Consider the following 22,393-nt stretch of genomic DNA (forward strand, 5'->3'; position numbering starts at 1 on the left):
CCTCCAGTAGGTCTTCCCAGACTAAGCCCCCCTTTTCTCTGCCCCTCCTCCCCTCACCATTGCCCCTACTCTCTCTATCTGCTCTATCTCCTTCCCCGTCCCACAGCGTTTGTGTATATTTCTACATATTTATTATGCTACTTGTTTCATCAGTGATGTATACATATATATATATATTTCTATTTATCTACTTTAATACTATTGATGCTTGTGTATTTGTTTTGTTTTGTTCTCTGTCTCCCCCTTCTAGACTGTGGCCGGTTGTTGTGTAGTGATTGTCTCTATCTGTTGCCGAATTATACTTTGCGAGCATTTAGGTCAGTGCTCTTAACACAGTAAGTGCTCAATAAATACGATTGAATGAATGATGGGATGAATGAAAATAACAGCAGAAGAAAAACACAGAAAGAAACGAAGAAAACGTTTAAAAAGTGTGGGATTATACATCATCCTTTCAGCGGCCTGATCCTGCTCTGAGCTGGTCCAAGCAGCTGCCCTTGGCCCTCCCCATGATCTTCCCACAGGACAGAACCCTCATTAGTCCATCCCCGCCCTCTCTGTCAGGTCCTTATGTAGCCCAGCCCGGGCACCGCCCAGCCATTCAGACCCTGGAAAAGGGGATTTAGTGTAGGCTCGAGGCCCAAAGACTTCTGAGAGTTGTAGTCTTTGCCTCTCTCATCACAGCTTTCGCCTTTGCCTCCCAAAATACCAGTCCCATTGTGCCTCTCGGCTAGGCTAGTGGCCGTTGCAGCGGAGCTGCGCAGAAGGCGCCTAAGACCTTTATTTAGTTTGTCACATGGACTCGTTGCACATAGCTGTGGCCGTGCTGAGGTCCGCTGAGCCCCTCCCCACAAACCCCAGCGTCCCACCACGTCCGTCTGTACTAGTAATCCAGTTATTCCTAAAGGTCTCTCTCGCTTCCTGGACACTTAAATGCTCGTTGTGGCCAGGTAACGTGTCTGGTATACTGTTGTGCTGTACCCCTCCAAGAGCTTAGTACAAAGATCTACACCCAGAATGCAGTCAATCAATACGAATGAGGGATCGACTGACCGATTGAGTCAAACACCCCCCCCCCACACACACACACACACAAAGAATCAGGCTTGTGTGACAGGAAGAACCGTGGTACGATCTACAGTGATTGGAAAGAAAAGCAGCTTGATCTACAGGATAGAGCTCTAAGACCGGTTCTCCTCAAGATGGTCTGTCAACTCTCTGTAATTTAGTGATTTCTTTCTTTCTTTCTTTCTTTCTTTCTCTCTTTCTTTCTTTCTTTCTTTCTGTCTGTGTTTCTTGCTTTCTTTCTTTCGTTAGTTCTTTCTTTCTTTCTTTCTGTCTTTCTTTTTCTTTATTTTTCTTTCTTTCTTCCTCTGTCTCTCCCTCTAGACTGTGAACTCACTGTAGGCCGGAAAAATGTCTGTTTATTGTTATAGTTTACTGTCCCAAATGCTGATGACAGTGCTTTGCATACAGTAAGAGCTCAATCAATACAACTGAATGAATGAATGAATGAACGAATAAATGAAAGAGTTCTGGAGGCCTCGGTTATCTCATCTGTTAAGGAGAAGAAGGTGAAGGCTGAGAGTCCCAGGTGAGACAGAACTGTGTCCAAGGAGATTTTTTTGAATCCACCCCAGCGCATAGTACAATACTTGGCACATAGCAAACGTTTATGAAGAAATATCAGTAGAACACAAAACAAAGAAAGAAATGAAGAAAACAAGTGTCCTGTCTGGATTTGAATTGGAAGAGAAGGAGTTGTGTTTTGGACTTGGGTAGTTGGAGGTGTCAGTGGAAGGTGGTTCACATGGTCCCAAGGAATTGGATAATGTTGATGGGAGGGAAGACAACAAATCTCTTCCTGATAAGAGGACGTCATAGAGGATGACGAAGTACAAAAAGACCACAGTATGGGTTGAGCGCTGGCTCTCTCTTGAGAAGCTATATCCCCTTCCAAAAGGCATTTCAGCTCTCCTGGTCCACTTTAGCACTTCATCTCAATTTCTCATTGTACTTATATTCACATGCTTTATTATTTAAGCGTTAACTCATGCACCTATATCTCTTTTCCTTCTTTCTCATACACGTAATGTATTTTCATGACTGCAAACTCCCTCCACAAGTGTTTAGTACAGGGATCTGCACACAGTAGACATTCAATAAATGCTATTGACTAATCAGCCAATGCATGGATATGCTCTCTGTGACAATCATCTTTGCTATCTGGTCTTGCTTGGTATCGATCAATAGCATTTATTCGACACATTCTGTGTGCAAACCACGGTGCTAAGCATCTGTGGGAGTACAACATGGAAGTGACACTCCCTACCCACAAGGAATTTGCAGTCTAGATGGGGAGGTGGACATGAGATTAAATTATGGATATGTACATGCATGCTGTGGAGCAGAGGGTGGGGTGAATATCAAGTGTTTAAAAGGTATAGATCCAAGTGCCTGGGGGATGCAAAAGGGAGAGAGAGTAGCAGAAAAGAGATTGATCAGGGAAGAGATGTGGAGGATATGTGATTTTAATACAGTTTTTTGGGGAGAGTAGTGATGCTAAGGGATCCACTAGCTAACAGCATGAGAATAATAAAAATAATAATAACAACAGTATTTGTTAAGCACTTGCTACATTCCCAAGCACTGTTCTAAGTGCTGGGGTAGATAAAAAGTAATCAGGGTGTCCCGCGAGGGGCTCACAGTCTTGATCCCCATTTTACAGATGAGGTAACTGAGGAACAGAGAAGTCAAGTGACTTGCCAAAGGTCACACAGCTAATAAATTGCAGAGCCAGGATTAGGACCCATAACCTCTGACTCCCAAGCCCGTGCTCTTTCCACTAAGCCACTCTGCTTCTCTCTGAAGCAGACACAAGAAGACCCCTAGTGCTCTTATTCTGGGAATCAGTGCAGCCCCAATTTTATTAGCACCAAAAGGCAAATTACACGAGTAATATTGCCATTTTCCTAAAACTACCAACATAAATTTTCTAACTTGAATAAGTATAATCATTTTCACCCAGGCCAACGATTTGCAAACTGAAGTTGCTTTAGGGCTCCATAACTTCCTTATGGCATTTTTCACCTATGTGTTCCTCACGGTGTAAACCGTGGGTTTTGATACAGGAGGGATGGTTGTAAAAAATATATCCAATGACATTTATTGAGAAGGTAGTCACGGGTCTTATGAATGTGAAAATGCAGGGGGGAAAGAATACAATCACAACAATGACGTGGGAGACGCAAGCAGAAAGGGCTTTGCATCTCCCTGCAGAACTCTGAGTTTTCAGAGAGCAGAAAATGACGATGTAAGAAACAACCAAAACGAAAAAGCTGAATGTGCACATCACCTGTCTGTTGGCCACCGCTAGCAGACCTAAGATATGAGTGTCGTTGCAGGCGAGTTTGAGCAAAGAGAACAGATCGCACATGAAGTGATCGATCACAATGGGACCACAGTAGGTAAAGGCGACATAAAGAGAATCTACAGGGTTGCGTGAAGAAAAACCCCACCCTGAGCCACCCCCACCAACAGGCTGCACACAGCCTGCCTCATAATGGTTATGTAGTGCACGGGGTTACAGATGGCCACGTATCGGTAGTAGGCCATGGACAAGAGAAGGATAATCTCAACCCAGGCAAACGAATATTCATTAAAGGGTTGAGCCATATATCGATTGAAGGGGATGGTTTTTCACACACACAGCAGAACTACGAACAAATTGGGCGTGATGGAAGTGGAGTCGAAGGCATCGATTAAGAACAGGTAAGTGAGGAAGAAATACATAGGGGACACCAGAGTCGAGCTGGAGGTTATCATTACCACAGTGAGCAGATTCTCCACCAGAGTTGCAATGAACAAACTGAGAAACACAACAAAGAATAACTTCTTCATACCGGGGCTCTATGTGAGACCCAGTAAAATGAATTCAGTCACGTTGTTTTGATTTTTCCATCTCTTCAGGGCAAGGGAGTTTTGGGTGCAGCAATGACACCTGGTTTACCTGCAAAGAGAGCGACAGTTATAAACACCATATCGATATGTACTACGACTATTTGCACTCGATCAGTAAAACTAACAGGGCTGAGACGTAGAAGTGGGACAAGCATTACTGCTCCCATTTGGGCAGGTGTGGACTCTGAGATTCAGACAATATGAGTGACATGTCCAAAATCCTGCCAGTTTTATCAGCAGCACTTATAATTCATATTGACCAACCCACAAACACATATATAGTGTGGCTTAGTGGAAAAACTGAGGGCTTGGGAGTCAGAGAACATGGCTTCTAATTCCAGCTCCACCACCTGCCTGCTATGTAACCTTGGGCAAGTCAACTAACTTCTCTGTGCCTCAGTTACCTCATATGTAAAATGGGGATGAAGACTTTGAGCCCCACGTGGGACAACCTTATCACCTTGAATCTACCCCAGTGCTTAGAACAGCGCTTGTCACATAGTAAGCACTTAACAAATACCATAATTATCATATAATGTTCTGGATAATTACTAACCTACCATCATCCTTTTCATGGCCTGGACAAGTCACTGTGGACGCAAACTAAGTAAAAAGTTATAGAGTTGAAAGGTAGAAAATAGATAGCTAAGTCATAATATAAGAAGGTACAAATATGGCTTCCAGTTTGGAATTACATCATCTCAAAATGCCCCAAGGAGAGTAATCGAAATGATCAAAGAACAAACAACAGAACTCTAAATTAAAGCAGACTTGCCAAACGGTAAGATACCAAAGGGTATTAATCAAACACTTTCCAGTTTTATGTACAGGTCAAAGTACAAATAGTTATCTTTTTCCCTGATATTTTTTGGACATTGTCAGCTGAAGGCATAGCTACATCAGTGACCTAAGTCCCACATACTTTGATCAGAGTTCCTAAGCAGTTGGAATGAATTACACAATCAGGGTTTAGAAGTTGAGCCTTAAGCATCACTTAGCAGAAGTTCCTGAGCATCTATGCTGGCTGGCAATTCCTCTTAGCGGCCTTCTGAAATCTTTGCAACACCTTCAAAACTATGAGGTCAGGATATCCTCTAGCTCCACAGAATGTGACTTTTGGTGGTCTGTATTGGTGGTAACATTATCATTTCTGTTGAACTCCACTCTCCTGCCTACCATTCTCTGGAGGCCAGCCATGCACCCCCAAAAGCATGAGAGAAACTCCCCTCCTCTGCCACTCCATTTTACCCCTTGTAGATTCTCCAAGAGGAGAATCTCTATCCACACAACAGTCATTTCTCTTCCATCCACTCCTCTCCCTCCCCACACAACTCTTTAACTTGACTGAGGAGATGTCACAGAGGAGGGAGCATATGCTGCCCTTGGGCCTCTCCCAGGTGTGTTTCCAAGTAGAACAATGAACCAAGGATGCACTACTCTATCCTGCACTTGGAGCAGAGAAAACTCCCACACTGAAGTCCTTGAAAGTACCACATTATTAATGTAAGACAGGTGGCTTCACACTCTAGATTAGGGAAAATCGAGTTTATTATCATCACAAAAGCAATTGAACCGAACCAGGAGTTTGATTATTTATTTTATTTCTAATTGAAATATTTTCCATTCCTTCAAAATCTAGATTTTCAATAGATATATTCAACTGTGCAACAAGTGAGATTCAGCTAATATAAGAAGAAAGACAAGAGGTAGGTGTCAACAATTGATTTAATTAAATTAGCATGAACACTTTCAATCGTCTACCCCAGAACATTTCTTTAACTTAAGAAAATGTGAGTACCTCTCATTGACAGTTTCAGTATCAAATGCTAGATCCAGTAACTAAAATGGAATTTAAGTTAGTTAAATGGGAATTGTGGTTGAAGATAATCTACTTTGTAGGAATTGGGGAGAGTTGCATATTAAAGTACAATTTTCTTCAAGTGCATGAAATATATCAAGGGGATGGTGACCAACAATTCATCACTTCTCCCCCGACAAAAATAAAAAAGAAAATGAACTAAAATTTAGTACCTAGGGGATTATGCACAATATCCCCCCCGTCTTACCTCCTTCCCTTCCCCACAGCACCTATATATATATATATATATATGTATATATATGTTTGCACATATTTATTACTCTATTTATTTATTTTACTTGTACATATTTATTCTATTTATTTTATTTTGTTAATATGTTTTGTTTTGTTGTCTATCTCCCCCTTCTAGACTGTGAGCCAGCTGTTGGGTAGGGACCGTCTCTATATGTTGCCAACTTGTACTTCTCAAGCGCTTAGTACAGTGTTTTGCACACAGTAAGCGCTCAATAAATACGAATTAATGAATGAACTTGAGAGCACATCTTAAAACACAGAACTTGAATTTCCACCTTGGATCCTGGGAAAAATGCAATTATTTTAATGGTATTTGTTAGGTGTCTATTATGTGTTAAACACCATTCTGAGCACTAAGGTAGACGTAAATGGATTATGTTGGATACAGTCCCTATCCTGCATGGGGCTCACAGTCTAAGTAGGAGGGAGAACAGAAGAACTGAGTCATGGAGAAGTTAAGTGACTTGCCCAAGGTCACACAGCAGCCAAGTGAAGGATCTGGGTTTAGAACACAACTCCTCTGACTCCCAGGCCCATGTTCTTTCCACTAGGCCATGCTACTTCTCATGCTTTAATTAATAAATGTCATTATTATTATTATTATCAATATTATTATTATTATTATTATTATTATTATTATCAATTATGGTATTTGTTAAGCTCTTACTATGTGCAACGCACTGTTCTAAGCGCTGAGGAAGATATAAGGTGATCAGGTTGTACTACGTGGGACTCACAGTCTTAATCCCCATTTTACAGATGAGGGAACTGAGGCACAGAGAATTTAAGTGACTTGCTCAAAGTCACACAGCTAAGTGGTGGAGTTGGGATTAGAATCCAAGACCGCTGACTCCCAAGTCCATGCTCTTTCCACTGAGCCACGCTGCTTCTCACCTCTCTATCTGAAATGAAAGGATAAACCTTCCTGGAAGCAGGGGGATGGACTCAATGACCACCGGTGATCACTTCCAATTCAGCAATGAAAAAAATCCTTCTCTTTCAAAATTCCAACTGTCCTCTTCCCTTCCCCTTTAACGAGCAATTTTCTGCCAACACTTTGTTCCCTCCACTTTCTCTTAGCTCCAATGACCAAATTCCATCACCATTAGCCTCTTCCACTCTCACCCCCATCTTATCTGTGAAGAGGAGAAGCTGTGCATGCTTGGGGACTATCAAGGAAGTGGGGGAATCAACAGAAAATTTCAATAGAATCCTGTGGTTTCTCAAGAGCAAAACCTTATTGCCAAGAAGAAAAATTCCTTTGGTTCATCAGCCTGCTTTTCCACTGAAGCCACCGGCATTAATTTGAAACATGCTTCCACTGTACTCAACGTGATAGCAGAAAGAAAATATGGCTTTATGCTCAATAAGGGGAAGGCCCCAGAAATCATTATTTCTCATGGTGCGTTGTGCATTAGCAAGGCACACACTTTACCCCTCAACATCACCAGATTAGTTAGGTTCCCAGACCAGGTCCTTAAAATGCTTCCATAACTTCTCTGAATCCCTAACTTTATTATTTTCATTCTGTGCAAGGATACAGGAAACATGTTTTCCAACTCTATTGTATTGTATCTCCCAAGCGCTTAATACAGTCCTCTGCACAAAAGTAAGCACCAATAAATATTATCGATTATTTATACATTTACACATATGAATTCATAAGAGAACAAGCACAAACACATGCCAAGTACACTTATGGTTTGTGATTTTTCTTTCTTTTTCTTCCAATAAAATAAAATTCCCGAACTGTCTTCCAGTTGCATGCATAGGTGTGAGATTAGGACTGGGAAAAGAGTCTTTGATAATCTTGATCCAAAGAACATCTCGGAAAATCGCTGAACAGCTTCTGAGGAACAAAAAAAGATTAGTGGCTCATTATTCAACACCGCCCCCACCCCCACCACACACGCACTTCCAGAGAGATTTCCCTAGTCCAGGTGTTTGTTCTTCCCCTGTAAACTGTTGATATTTATTGAGTACCAACTGTGATATTTTCACCTCCCTTACAAGTAGAAGTTCACTTCTTCCTTCTTATAGAGAGTCTAAATATACACTACACAATAGGTAACTAAGAATCAAGTGTTTTATTTTAATTTATTTGAGTGAAATAGGAATGGAAAAAAAAACTTTGTTGATGGTAATAAAAGTACTGATTAGCTCAGTTAGATTGCTTGCTCAGTTAAGCTACTCATATCAGATGAAAGGCTGATTACATGATCAATAAGAAGAATAAGAATAACAATAGTACTTGTAAAGTGCGATTTTGTTCTAAGCACTGGGGTAGATACAAGATAGTAGACACAGTCTTGTCCCATATGGAGCTTAAAATCTAAGAAGAAACGAGGACAGGTATTTAATCCCCATTTTAGAGTTGAGGAAACTAAGACACAGAGAAGTTAAGTGACCTGCTCACGGTCACACAGCAAACAAGTGACAAAGCGAAGAGTAGAACTCAGGTTTCATGACTCCCAGTCCTATGGTCTTTCTCTTAGTCCATGCTACAGGCCTGGTTAAATTGATGAGGTCCTTCAAGAAGGCCTGGGAAAACCCAAGATATAATCGAGAAAGAAAAGAATTCCAGCTGCACCTTCCTGATACTACCTCAGGGGCACTACCCAGCTCCTCCTTTCCAGTTTCTGGGTGGGCATCTAACTGAGATTTGTAAAACAATGTACTCTGTCCTGGATTTGTCTAGAATCTGCCCTTGGGGAAAAAAATATCTTCATGTTAGAAGCACAGATTTTCAGAAACCTCTGGCAGATTTTAGTACATTTTCCCTGGATTACCAATATCCCCCTACAGCCGTGGCTCAAGTGTTTTCTCTCAAAAACCCGATGATCTCTTCGGAAATAGTTCTTTAGAGTGTCCAGTTGATGGTTCAGCAGCTTCACCTTCAGCCTGTCTCTGCACATTAGGTATTCTAACATAAGGAGGAGTTTCCTCTATACAACTCACTGGATTTACACTACTGTAGTGTCTGCCCTTCAGTGGACTAGTTGGACATATTTTTCTCCTCCAATTACAAGAGCTGCTTAAAAGGGATTCCTTTGAACGTTTGGGCACCTAATGATTAACCAAGCCCTCAGCCTCTCAAGACTAGCCTTGTGTCCCCCTGGATAAAGTTTGCAAAAAAAAGCAGTCACACTGTGTTTTCCTCTGATCAATTGATCGAGATAAAATCCATATCCCTAGCCATTTAGCTCTAACGTCTTAGAATTAGATTCAAATTACTTTTATGGAAATATTTTTATGAAAAATGGTTCAGTGGCCAATATAAGGGAGAGACAAGAAATAAAAACATTAAATGCTAAAAGTGTGAAAAAAAATCATGGTTCTGCTCTGGGGCATTTTTGGTTTGTGATTTCTATATAAACGGTGCTTTGTTTCAGTATAAACGGCACCATTTACATATTGATGCTGTAGGAGGCATGGGTGGGAGATCCTATCAATCAATCAATTGCATTTATTGAGTGCTTACTGTGTGCAGAGCACTTGGGAACATACAATATAACAGAGTTGGTGGTCCCAACCCACAACGGTAGGTGAAAGGTTTTTGACCGACTGCTTTGGTCTCCACTGGGGGGACCCAAAACATCATGCACATCGCAGTGTGTGATGCACAGGGGGCCCTAGCTCTTTTATTGCTGTACGATTGAGTGTTTTGATCCTAACAGCGAATTAGTTTCCAAGGTATTTGCGATCATGTCCAAATTATATTGCAAGTTCTTCATAATAGAGTCCTAGTCTTTGTGGTTAAAGCATTGAGACAATTGAGAAAATTCGGAAACTGTGTGATCTGGTTAAGTCAAGCATAAGGGATAGTTGTTATTGTTCTGTTTTGCTGAATTTTACAGCCCATCACTCAACCTCACATGGAGTTTCCCAAGACTAATAAGTTCTGTACCCAGAGAAGCAGAGCTACTTGCTCCTCATGGCTCAGAGACCAACAGTCACAACAACAGTAACCTTCATAGCCTTCCCGACATTCTAAAATTTGTGGAAGAATTGCTGCTGGTGTCTGAGTCTTTCCTGGCCCAACCGACCCAGGGCAGGTTAGAAGAGAAGCCCCCAGGATCATCTTAATAATCATATGATCAATAGTATTTACTGAGTGCTTACTATATGCAGAGCACTGTTCTAAGTGCTTGGAAAAATACAATACTCCAAACACAATAGACAGAGTAGATACAGTACTTGCCCATAACGAGCTTACAGTCTAAGAGAGGAAGCAAGACATTAATATAAACAAATAAATTTATAGACATGTATACAATGTTTTGGGGCTGGGAGTGGGGTAAATATCAAATGTCCAAAGGTCTCAGATCCAAATGCTTAGACAACACCGAAGGGAGAGAGAGTAGGGGAAAAGAGGGCTTAACCAGGGAAGGCCTCTTGAAGAAAATGTGATTCTAAAAACGCTTTGAAGGTGAACAGCATGATGGTCTGGCAAATTTGGAGGTGGGAGGGAGTTCCGAACTGGGGCGGCAGGGGGGGATGACGACGTGGAAAAGGAGATGGAGGTGAGGTAGACAAGATCAGGACACAGCAAGTAAGCTGCCACTAGACTGTATCCAATCTGATGACCTTGTACCTACTTCAGTGTTTTGTATAGTGCTTGGCACATAGTAAGCGCTTAACAAAATATCAATATTATTATTACTGAGATACTTAAGATATAAGGCACAGGATGGTCTGGTTCAGTCTTACAGAGTTTTGAGCCAACATGTCTTGCCAGTAAAACTTCGATAGTATTAGAGGAGCCTTCAGTATGTCCCATTATGAAAGGGCGTGCCTGGCCAACCCTCTTTATAAAGACTAAGAACATTACTGTTCCAGCTTACAATCTGCTGGCCCTAGCTAGATGCCTGGGGGCATCTTAAGGGAGGAGGGAGGGGAGGACATGAAATGGACCCCAAGAAGAGACAGTTAACATGGTAATGTTCCTAACTACACCAAAAGGAGACAAGATAAATGGCTTGTGGAAAGACAACCCTGCCTCCATTCAGAGATTTGGGTTTATTTATTCTTCCCCCGTATCTGTGCCCAGAATGAGCCCTGACTTGTATGTTCATGCCCCAGATGATCTGGACCCGACAAACAATTTCTGACCCTTCTCAATCTCCTGGGTCAACCCTCTCGTCACCCAGCTGCTTGCGTGAATGAAAGAATTCTTTTCATTTGAGAAGCAGCATGGCTTAGCGGCAAGAGCACAGGCTTGGGAATCAGAGGTTATGGTTTCTATTCCCGGCTATGCCACATGTCTGCTGTGTGACCTTGGGCAAATCACTTAACTTCTCTGAACCTCTGTTACCTCATCTGTAATATGGGGATTAAGACTGTGAGCCTCACGTGGGACAACCTGATCACCTTGTATCCCTCCCCAGTGTTTAGAACAGTCCTTCCCACATAGTAAGTGCTTAGCAAATGCCATCATTATTTTCACTTTCTTGCTCCATAGCTTCTTCATGACATTTTTCACCTCCACGTTTCTCACGGTGTAGATGACTGGGTTCAACATGGGGATGATGATAGTGTAAAATATGGTCATCGACATGTCCATGGGGAGAGTGCACATGGGCCTCATGTACATGAAAATACATGGAAAGAACAAAACGACTACAACAATGTGGTAGACACAGGTAGAGAGGGCTTTCTGTCTCCCCACAGAACTGTGAGTCCTCAGGGAGCGACAGATGACAACGTAAGAAAATATCAGTAGGAGAAAAGTTGACATACACATCGCCCCGTTGTTGGCCATGACCAACAGGCCACAGACTTGGGTGTCGGTGCAAGCATTGCCAAGATCCGCCCTTTCCTCTCCATCCAAACCGCTACCCTGCTCATTCAAGCTCTCATCCTATCCCGCCTGGACTACTGCACCAGCCTTCTCTCTGATCTCCCATCTTCGTGTCTCTCTCCACTTCAATCCATACTTCATGCTGCTGCCCGGATTATCTTTGTCCAGAAACGCTCTGGGCATATTACTCCCCTCCTCAAAAATCTCCAGTGACTACCAATCAATCTGCGCATCAGGCAGAAACTCCTCACCCTGGGCTTCAAGGCTCTCCATCACCTCGCCCCCTCCTACCTCACCTCCCTTCTCTCCTTCTACTGCCCAGCCCGCAACCTCCGCTCCTCCACCGCTAATCTCCTCACTGTACCTCGTTCTCACCTGTCCCGCCATCGACCCCCGGCCCACGTCATCCCCCGGGCCTGGAATGCCCTCCCTCTGCCCATCCGCCAAGCTAGCTCTCTTCCTCCCTTCAAGGCCCTGCTGAGAGCTCACCTCCTCCAGGAGGCCTTCCCAGACTGAGCCCCTTCCTTCCTCTCCCCCTCGTCCCCCTCTCCATCCCCCCATCTTACCTCCTTCCCTTCCCCACAGCACCTGTATATATGTATATATGGTTGTACATATTTATTACTCTATTTATTTATTTATTTATTTATTTATTTTACTTGTACATTTCTATCCTATTTATTTTATTTTGTTGGTATGTTTGGTTCTGTTCTCTGTCTCCCCCTATTAGACTGTGAGCCCACTGTTGGGTAGGGACTGTCTCTATGTGCTGCCAATTTGTACTTCCCAAGCGCTTAGTACAGTGCTCTGCACATAGGAAGCGCTCAATAAATACGATTGATTGATTGATTGATTGATAAGCAAGCTTCAACAAAGAGAACAAGTCACAGATGAAGTGATCAGTCATGTTGGGGCCACAGAATGGCAACTGGACCATGAAGAGGATTTGGATGGTTGCATGAAGGAAGCTCCTGTCCAGGCCAACCCCACCAGCAGGCCACACATGCACCGACTCATGATGGCCGTGAAGTGCAGGGGCTTACAGATGGCCACATAGTGGTCGTAGGCCATCGCCATGAGGAGAATGATCTTGGCACTGGCACAGAAAATGTTCTGCAAATAGCTGTGACATGCAGCCACTGAAGAAGATCGTTTTCCTTTCCTACAGAAAATCTATAATAATCTTGCGAGCCACACAGGGCATATAGCAGGTAACTATGAAGGACAAATAGACCAGAAATAATACATGGGGGTGCCCAGAGTTGGACTGGCCTTTTATGGCTATGATGTTGAGCAGATTCCCCATCACTGTGACCAGATAGGATAAGAGAAAAATGACAAAGAACGTTTTCTGAATCTCCGGATTTTGTGTCAAACCCAGGAGGATGAATTGTCACATTATTGTTTTTCTCCATGTTTTCCATGAAGGACATGGGTAAGAGTTAGTTTATCTGGAAAGAGAATAAAAATCCTTTCCATATTGGAATCATAATGACCAAATATGAAGACATTTGAAGATTCTTTATTGTTGAACTTTTGACAAATTTCCAAAATGATTAGGCTAAAAGGAACCTCCAGGTTTCAACTCTTCTAATTACACAGTCACATAGCAGCACTGATTGAGTATCTAAGCCTCAGCTCTGTTCAGAAGACGAGGGAGGAGAAAACTCACTTTCTATCCTTGAAGAGGTTTCCATCTAACAAGGAGGTACCACAAATATAGAAAAAAATGTGCATTAAAATACCACTTCACATAAACTGGATATTTTTTTGGACTCCGTGAAGAACTAACTATGTTCTGAGTGCTGTACCAAGTTTTGAGATAGATGCAAACTAGTCAGGTTAGACACAGTCCATGTCCCAAAAGTGGCTCACAGTCTTAATCCTCATTTTACAGATGGGGTAACTGAGATACAGAGAAGTGAAGTGACTTACCCTAAGTCACACAGCAAGCAAGTGGTGGAGCCAGTATTAGAACTCAGGTCTTTTTGACTCCCATACTCATGCTCTATCTACTAGGCCATGCTATGTCTCTGATGATTTAGAACTAAATACAATCCAGATGGTCAAAAATCCAGAAAATCAATAATCTAGATGGGCTAGACCTAAAAGGTATTCCCATCACTATCTGACAGTAGGCAATCAATCAATAAATCAAAAGTATTTGTTGAGCACTTTCTTTGTGCAGATCACTCTGTTAAATGCTTGCGACAGTACAACGAATTTCTAAAATATAATCTTCACTCTCAAGGAACTCACAATCTAGTTGGGGGTCAGACACAAAGAACATTACAGAAAAATAAGAGAAAGAAAAAGTGGATAGCAATCAATCAATCATGTCATATTTATTGAATGCCTACTATGTGTAGAGAACAATATGAAGCACCTAGGAGATTCTAACACAACAGAGTTGGTAAACATGTTCCTTCCCACAACGAGCTCACAATCTAAAGGATATATACATATTTGAAAAGACACTGAACCATTTTCTTCGGTGCCAAAGACACCAGGTTGTTTAAATAAAGGTGTACCAGAGAAGTATTTCGGTCAGAAATATTCTTAGCCTTGTTTTTACTGCAACAGGAGAGAGGAAGATAGTGGGAGATATTTTACTAGTCTATAGAACAGTTGATGTATTTTAAAAGGGAGAGAGCAATTTCAGGTGAGCAAGGAAAAGGTGATCTACCCAAGGAGAAACATATCAAATTACAATTATATGATAATGGACTCAGAGTTTTCAAGCATGGTTTAGGGAAGAGATCTCAAAGTAACTTTTGATTTGTGATATGCTTGCTCCATTTTAAGAAAGATAAAGCAGAGCTGGAGAAGAAGCGGAGAAGAGCAATGGAGATGATCAGGGAGGTGATGAAGCTTCCTTGTGAAGACAGAATTAAAGCATTAAGGTTCAAATCTGAGAGGTGGTGCGATTAAAGTCAATAAATTTATGAAGGATGCAGACAGAGCAAATCTGGAATTGGTAGTCATTCATTCATTCAATCGTATTTACTGAGTGCTTACTGTTTGCAGAGCAGTGTACTAAGCTCTTGAAAAGTGCAATTCAGCAATAGAGACAATCCCTGCCAACACCGGTTTTAAAATCTAGAAGGGGGGAGCGAATAACACCATGTAAGGAGAAGGTAACAACTTGCAAGGCTTTGGGAAGATGGTTCAAACCAAACAAAAGAAAACAGTTCACCCTGCAGTAATGAGCATTTCACCTCCAATTTATTTTGTTTTGTTTAATTGTATTTTTTAAGTACTTACTGTGGCAGACTAAACATCTGGCCCATCAATTACTGGGCCTCAGTAGTAAGCCAGGCCTTCCGTGCTCACAGGAAGACCTACAAGGAACTGAGAGGACAGCTGTGGACAGGCAAGAGTTACTTGCTATCGGCCCTACGGCCTTGCATAGACAGGTGTTGCTTGTTACTGGTTTTGAAGGTTACAGAATGGCTATGTTAGTTATAAACACAGCAACATGGAAAAATACAGAATGTGACAAAGATATAAAAGTCTTGCTGCTTAACCCAATAAACAGTCTCCTTGTCCACCTTGAGACTCGCCTGACCTGCGTTCTTCCATTGTGAGTGCCCATCTTCCCACTGCGCTGGACGCGTGGAGGCAGACGGCAACAAATGGCGCCCGAACAGGGACAGGGACATGAAGCCTGGACCCTCAGACTCAGCACCGCAACCCTCACGAAGCAACTCATCACTGTGCAGTGACTCACTAAGGAACCGAAGAGGTGAGGGCATTTAAGTTTACTTTCATTTTCAAACACCAGGCTTGCAACAGGGAAGAAAATGGGACAAATTCAATTCCGTTCTCGGGATCATTATATCCAATTACTTAAGGATGTTGTAAAGGAGCGTGGGTTGTTTATCACCACTGCCCAGATTGAACAATTTTTGGAATGCGTGGAAAAATGCTGCCCTTGGTTTCCAAAGGAAGGAAAGTGGAATCCTTCCACTGAGCCAGCTCCTTCCGCACCACCCCCTCCACCATCCCCTCCATGGGTCCCGAAACCAGCACAAACACCTCTGCAGCGAGCGATGGGGGCTGCTATGGAAGGGGGAGAGGAGATACCTATTGAATTATTGATGGGTTTCCCTGTGATGGAGCAACCTGACCCTGCTAATCCTGGTCAGTTAATATGTACCCACGAACTCTTGAATTTCAAACTATTAAAAGAAGTGAAACAGGGTGCTGCAACATATGGGCCCACCGCTCCTTATGTGTTAGCACTCATAGAAAGTATTGCTTCCTCAATTCTTTGCCCGTATGATTGGCAAACCTTAGCCAAGACTGTCCTGGATGGCGGAGACTATTTGCTTTAGAAGGCAGAATTTTTTGATTTGTGCGCAGAGCAAGCGTGTCGCAATGATCGCTCCCGACCTCCAGTTCAAATCACTTTCGAGATGCTTACAGGGAGCTACAGACTCGTGAAAGCTTGTCCCAGCCCCTACCCAAAGGGGTACTGATTACATGGAAAACTGTTTTTACGGCGCTGCGGGCGCTGCATCCCGCTGAACGGGTGTTACAGGAGGCGCCGGCGATGCGCGACTTGGGGGCAGGGAGTGATCAGGAGGACCCCCTGTCCTTTGAAGTTTTGTCACCAACAGAAGGATTGGAGCCGATGTACGCTACTGTTCCGGATCCCGAGGACTTGTATCGGGACCAGGATCATAATGACTCTGGCGATACTTCTGACTCTGGGACTGCAGACCAGAAGGAGGGATCTGATCTATACCCGCCTTTGGCTCCTCTTACAACGACGGCTGCTGCCGCACCCACAGCAAAGGACCTTTTGCAGACCCAGCGCCTGCAGGTGGTATCCCGTTCGTCGATCGTTCCCCCTCCCCACCTTGCTCCCCCTTTGTCTGCTGCGACGCCGTATGTATATGCTGTGCCTGCTACGGCACAGCCTGCCTACACCGGGGCCCTTTCGGGCTGCCGGCAGGAGGCATTGCTCCGAGGGGATGGACAGCTACTGCAAGCGATGCCGGTGGCGTATCTTCCCGGCCGGCCGGCTCAGTATGACTCTCTCCCTTATGAGTTGATTAAGGAGTTGCGGAAAAGTATTCGCGATTATGGGTTACAGTCGTCCTATACAATGAATCTAATAGTGGCCGCTACCATCCCCGAAATTGGCTGCTTTACAAGTGATAGTCGTGGAACAATTAGCGGCGGGGCATTTTGAACCCTCCGATAGCCCTTGGAATTCCCCTGTCTTTGTGATAAAAAAGCGCTCGGGGGCCTGGTGGATGTTGACTGATCTCAGAGAAATCAATAAGACGATGCAGTCGATGGGAGCGCTGCAACCTGGGCTCCCGAACCCGGCTATGATCCCTAGGCATTGGCCGATATTAGTAGTAGATATTCAGGATTGTTTTTTCTCTATTCCGCTCCACCCGGACGATCGTATTCGATTTGCGTTTTCAGTCCCTGTGGCTAACAGGACTCAACATACTACATGATATCATTGGACGGTCCTCCGCCAGGGAATGAAAAATAGCCCCACAATGTGCCAGATTTACATTGCGCTTCTGATAGCGCAAGCTCCGCGTCAAGCATCCCGAGGCATATATTATTCACTATATGGATGACATATTATGTGCTTGCGCCACCACAGCCCAACTACACACCTTATAGCCTGCTCTTCTGGCGGCTCTAGAATCTGGAGGGCTGCGGGTTGCACCCGAGAAAGTCCAGACAAAGCCCCCGATCACCTATCTGGGACATATTTTGACAGATCGGACAGTGTCCCCCGTGACCCCTACCTTGGATGTTTCAAAATTAAAAACCCTTAATGATTTCCAAAAATTACTGGGGGAATTAAATTGGGTGAGCCCTTATCTTGGAATCCCCATCGATCAATTATCTCACCTTTTTGCTACCTTGAGAGGAGCCCCGGAGCTCTCTTCCCCCCGCTCCCTTTCACCACAAGCCGCCCGGGAGTTAGAGCAGGTAGTCAAAAAATTGGCTCAGGCTACGGTGGACCGTGTCACCCCAGGGATACCCTTATCTGCCGTTGTCGTTCCCGCCTCTGTCATGCCTACAGGGGTTATATGTAAAGAGCAACAATTGGTTGAGTGGATGCATTTGCCCACTCAGCCCCACCGCTCTGTTTCCCCATATCCGACTTTGGTAGCCCAGTTATTGGGTCGTTTAATTAGGCGCATTACCATCCTTTCTGGGACCGGACCCTCTGCATTATACCAACCATATACTTCAGATCAACTTGCCACACTTCTTGGCAACGATCCCGATTGGCAGATCCTTTTGGTAATGCATACCGGGGCTTGGGATACTGGTCTCCCAGATATTCCACGATTAAAGGTTTTCTCACCTTTTGCATGGGTATTCCCCTGCATCACGGTTCCGGACCCAGTACCGGGGGCTACCACAGTTTTTACAGATGGAACGAAAGGCCGAGCTGCCTATTACTGTCCTCCGGACACTTCCCGCGTTATCCCCATTCTGTCCCATTCCGCTCAACACGCGGAACTTGTAGCTGTGATGTCAGTCCTTCGCGATTTCCCTCAATCACTTAATATTATCTCAGATAGCCGGTGTGCATGCTTTGCTATTCTTCACATTGAGACTGCTGCGCTCCGGTTTTCCTAGGCAGCCATTTTTCCTTTGTTCCAGGAACTTCAAGCAACGATTCGTGCTCGTTCTCATCGTTTTCATATTTCTCATAATAGGGTGCATTCATTCCTCCCCGGACCATTGGTTGAAGGTAATGCCTGTGCGGACCTACTTACTAGGGAACTTGCTGGCGCACCAAAGGCGATTATTTTTGTTGCACCACTGTTGGCTCCGGCTCTTCTCCCTTTAGACGCTACAGCCGCAGCCTCGCAAGCCCACCGGCACTTCCACCAAGGAGCAGGAATGTTATGCCGTCAATTTGGCATTTCTCGGGAAAGCGCGCGGGCCATTGTGAAAGCTTGTACCTCCTGTGTTACTACATTACCTGCGGCCTCTGAAGCCACGAATCCCCGTGGTCTTGTGCCAAGAAAGCTGTGGCAAATGGATGTCACGCATTACCCTCCCTTTGGTAGATTGGCCTTTATTCATGTTACTGTTGATACCTGTACATTATTTACTTTTGCGTCAGCTCACACTGGTGAATCAGCCAAACATGTTATGGATCATTTATTTCTTGCTTTTGCCTTTATGGGAATTCCACAGGTATTGAAAACCGACAATGGCCCCGCATACACTTCTAAGGCGTTCCGGTCTTTCTGTAATACTTTTGCTATCCGCCTTGTTACGGGTATTCCATGCAGTCCCACGGGTCAAGCCATTGTCGAAAATCGTCATCGTTGGTCAAAGCCTTTTTGGAAAAACAAAAAGGGGGAGATGAACTGACCTCTCCCCATAGACAATTACAATCCGCTATATATACCCTTAATTTTTTAACTATGGATGACAAAGGTCTCACCCCTGCTGAAAAATGGGGTGGCAGAGACACTAAAGAACACCCAGAAAGAGTAAAATGGAAGGACCCCCTCACGCAGCAGTGGCGAGGGCCAGATCCCTTATTAACGTGGGGCCGAGGTTATGCTTGTGTCTTTCCAGAAACTGAGGACTGCCCGATCTGGATACCTACAAAGAACATATGCCGCGTCCTTTCTACAGTGTGTTCTCCCTCACCCTGCGTACTTCAGGAGCTGACCGAGAACCAGGAGACAGACTCCGTGACTTTTCCTCCGGAGTATCAGCGGCCCAGTTCCCCAAAATGATGATTGCTTTCCTGATCCTCGCTTTTTCCACCGTTGTGATTACTGAAGACTATTGGACTTTTGTTCCGTACCCTCCGTGGGTGCGGCCCGTTACATGGCAGGACACGGTGGGAGATATTCTCACTAATGTTTCTGATCTTGTAGGGGGGATGCGATTCCATGGGAAGGACCAGGAGAAGAGGCCCTTGTCAATGTCTCCCTCCTTGCTACTCGTACTCCTATATGTTTCTCTGCAGCTCCGACCCCAAGTCCGTGTTTGTCTCTGCTCCCCCTCACTACTTAGGCTCAAGAAAGAGAATTGCGTGAACCCCAACCCCGTTCGGTGTACTGTGGGATTACCCGTTTGACTACTGTATCCCGTTGTTTGGGAACCTCACCTTCGGTACCCGAACTTCCTTCTTGTGTGTTTGCCAGCTCGTCTTGGCCACCATCAGAGTCTGTTTTGCCTATCTGGCAAACGTGCCGACAACCCTTCCCCACGGTTATTCATTTGTCCTCTCACGTATTCCCAGCCACCTTACTGAATTGGGGCGGACATGACAACCTTACTTATTTATCCCCTTTGCATAGTTATCTTGGGTTTCTGCCCACGAATGCTTTCCAGGCTTTAAGTTCCTCTCGTGCCGGAACTTCCTCCCCCTTGTGCCCTAGTCTTTGGCGGGATTTTGCTGCTTTGGGTCCAATCACACTTGCTTTTGCTCGATTACAGGTCCTTTTCGATTCTATCCCAGTCCATATGGAAGAACGGCAAATAAGAGCATGTATATTGCCACTGCAAGCCTTCTCTGTTGGCTACCCGTCCCTTATCCCCTTCCCTTCTCTCTGGAATATTACATGTGATAATTGTAGACTTACCCAATGTATATCCACCTGTGATGCCACTGCTACTATTCTTATAGTAGAACAACCTCGTCATGCTATACTACCCACCTCATTATCCCACCCTTGGGCAGAGTCCCCTGCGGATTCTGCCCTGCAGATGTTAGCTGATCATTTTCGTATTCCAAAATGGCGACATCGTCGGTTTGTTGGATTGTTAATCACTGGGTTTATTGCTTTGGCATCCCTTATTACTGCTACCATCTTATCCTCTATTACCCTGCATACTGAAATAACACAGGCCCCCTTTGTTAATTCCCTTGCAAGAAATGTTTCTGATGCTCTGCAAACACAGTTACGATTAGATAAAGACTTTACCGCTCGCGTCTCTCTTCTACAGCATTCTCTTATAGAATTAGGAAATGAGGTTGATGCTCTGCGCACTCAACTTTCTTTTCAACGTTGTGATTATCGTTACCCTCATATCTGTGTGACCCCATATTATTATAATGCCGCATTTCCCGGGTTTTCGTGGTCCGCGATCCGAAATTGGCTCGAAGGAGCCTGGCATTCTTCGAATGTCTCCCTTGATTTGTCACACCTTGCCTTACTCTCCGATGCTATGAAAAATACCCCTCCCTTGATCATTCCTGCCGATATTGCTTCACCGATCATTTCTGCCCTTGAGGCGGTTAATCCTTTTAATTGGCTCTCAATGCTGCTTCATAGTCTCTCATATATTATTTTGTTGATCTTGGCCTTGTTTTGCCTGTCCTGCCTTGCCCGATGGCTATCTGTTTTCCTTCGCCCGCTTCTTACTCAACTCCATGCTATGCAATTGTTTCAAAAACAAAAAGGGGGACTTGTGGCAGACTAAACATCTGGCCCATCAATTACTGGGCCTAAGTAGTAAGCCAGGCCTTCCGTGCTCACAGGAAGACCTACAAGGAACTGAGAGGAGAGCTGTGGACAGGCAAGCGTTACTTGCTATCGGCCCTACGGCCTTGCATAGACGGGTGTTGCTTGTTACTGGTTTTGAAGGTTACAGAATGGCTGTGTTAGTTATAAACACAGCAACATGGAAAAATACAGAATGTGACTGAAAGATATAAAAGTCTTGCTGCTTAACCCAATAAACAGTCTCCTTGTCCACCTTGAGACTCGCCTGGCCTGCGTTCTTCCATTGCGAGTGCCTGTCTTCCCACTGCGCTGGACGCATGGAGGCAGACGGCAACAACTTACCATGTTCCAGGCCCAATACTGAGCACTGGGGAAGATACAATCTAATCATATTGGACTCAGTCCATGTCCCACGTCGGGTTCACAATTTTAATCCCCATTTTATAGAAGAGGTAACTGAGGCCCAGAGAAGTGAAGCTACTTACCCAAGGTCACACAGCAGATATGCGGCAGAGGCAACATTAGAACCCAGGTCCTCTGACTTCCAGAGGCCAAGCTATTTCTTTGTAACTATTCACGTTAACAAGAAGAAATTCTGGTTTAAAATATTAGTAGGTTCAGGAGGTTCGAATTCATGGATGGATAAACAGATCAAGATGATATACTAGAGGGACATAGGGATGTTAAAGGGGAGATTAGGAATGTAAGAAAGCAATAATCCATCACGCATATTAATTGAGCACTTGCACTATGTTCAGAGCATTGAACTAAGTGTTTGGGAGAACACAATACTACCAAGGTGGTATATACGTTCCCTGCTCACAAGGAGCTTACAGTCTATTTGGGGAAACAGACATTAAAATATATAAATAAATTATGGATGTGTACATAAGTGCTGAGGGGCTATAGGTGGGATGAGGAGCAACATGGCATAGTGGATAGAGCATAGGCCTCGGAGTCAGAGGTCATGGGTTCTAATCCTGGATCTGCCACTTGTCTGCTGTTTGACCTTGGGCACGTCACTTCATTTCTCTGGGCCTCAGTTACCTCATT

At 44.2% G+C, this 22,393-nt stretch overlaps 1 pseudogene; it reads right to left on the reverse strand.

The window, feature by feature from the left end:
- Positions 1-560: 560 nt before the first annotated feature.
- LOC119921318 lies at positions 561-11,630 on the reverse strand (annotated as a pseudogene).
- Positions 11,631-22,393: the final 10,763 nt, after the last annotated feature.

Source organism: Tachyglossus aculeatus, assembly GCF_015852505.1.
Source record: "Tachyglossus aculeatus isolate mTacAcu1 chromosome 12 unlocalized genomic scaffold, mTacAcu1.pri SUPER_6_unloc_2, whole genome shotgun sequence".
Classification (NCBI taxonomy): domain Eukaryota; kingdom Metazoa; phylum Chordata; class Mammalia; order Monotremata; family Tachyglossidae; genus Tachyglossus; species Tachyglossus aculeatus.